The sequence below is a fragment of the Bison bison genome, unplaced genomic scaffold, assembly GCF_000754665.1.
Source record: "Bison bison bison isolate TAMUID 2011002044 unplaced genomic scaffold, Bison_UMD1.0 scf7180017864379, whole genome shotgun sequence".
Classification (NCBI taxonomy): Eukaryota; Metazoa; Chordata; class Mammalia; order Artiodactyla; family Bovidae; genus Bison; species Bison bison.
The window spans coordinates 3768064-3769304 of NW_011494951.1; the positions used below are offsets into that span (position 1 = coordinate 3768064).

At 41.8% G+C, this 1241-nt stretch overlaps 1 protein-coding gene across 1 annotated transcript in view; it reads right to left on the reverse strand.

Annotated features, from left to right (window-relative positions):
* SLC2A9 (solute carrier family 2 (facilitated glucose transporter), member 9) overlaps positions 1–1241 on the reverse strand; it is a 52829-nt gene that overhangs the window by 15606 nt on the left and 35982 nt on the right. The window lies entirely within an intron of this gene.

Consider the following 1241-nt stretch of genomic DNA (forward strand, 5'->3'; position numbering starts at 1 on the left):
TTTATAATAGCCAGGACATGGAAGCAACCTAGATGCCCATCAGCAGATGAATGGATAAGAAAGCTGTGGTACATATACACAATGGAGTATTACTCAGCCATTAAAAAGAATACATTTGAATCAGTTCTAATGAGGTGGATGAAACTGGAGCCTATTATACAGAGTGAAGTAAGTCAGAAAGAAAAACACCAATACAGTATACTAACGCATATATATGCCCGGCTGATCCAGGGAATTCGAAGTGGGGACGGCGTTGGCGAGGATCAGGAAACAACTGCTTAATTAAACGTTTATTAAGGATATAAAGAGTGGTGAAATAAGGATAGCTCAGCGAAGAAATTCAGTGAAGAAAAGAGGCTGAATAAAATTCCAAAGCAGGGAATTAACGTCACCTGCGAAGGCCGCAGGCGTCCTCCCGTTCTCCCGAAGGAGAGGAGACACTAAGGCCTCCCCGGTCAGATCTTAGAAGCCCAGGCAAAATTAGTAGGCTTGACGAGCTTCCCTGCCTCAGAGGAAAAGTTCAGCTAGAAGGTGAAAGAAAGAACGACATGGGGAGACCAAATTCCGGTGAACAAAAGGACATACTTTATTTTCCAAAGCAGTTTTATACCTTAAGTTGTGCATAGAGGATAATGGGGGAAGGGGTAGAGGCATGCAAAGACAGCAGTTCCTGATCCTTATCGAAGTCAGGCTTTCAAACTTATCATATGCAAAAGTTTAGGTGATTTACATCATCTTCTGGCCAGGAAGCCTGTTAACATTTTAAGAAACTTATTTTTCTCTAAAGGTGATTATTCTAAAGTCAGGTGCCAGCCTCCAAAAAGCATTGGAGAAAGTTGCATTCCTATAGGGCAAAGGTGAGGTGGGCTCAATCAAGAAAAGAATTAAGGGTCCAAGGTTACAAACATTGAGGCTACTACTTACATTTCTATACACCCATTATATCAATCAATACACCGCCAAGGACACAGTAGGTAAGGAGTATGGAGACTTAGCAGCAAACATTGGCCCAACAAGTGAAAAACCCTTCACCAATACAATTTCTAATCAATCTTTTAACTACTCAAAGGAATCTGTGTTTAGACAGTTTAGAACATCTCCTGCCTCTCACAGTTGGGAGGCTCTGAACAATCACATGTTGCCGGAAAAAACCTATTCAGGCAGGCTAGAGGACTTCCAAAGGAGTTTGTAGGTTGAAACACTGTCACACCCAGGAATTATTAACTGGAGCTGTAAGCTAA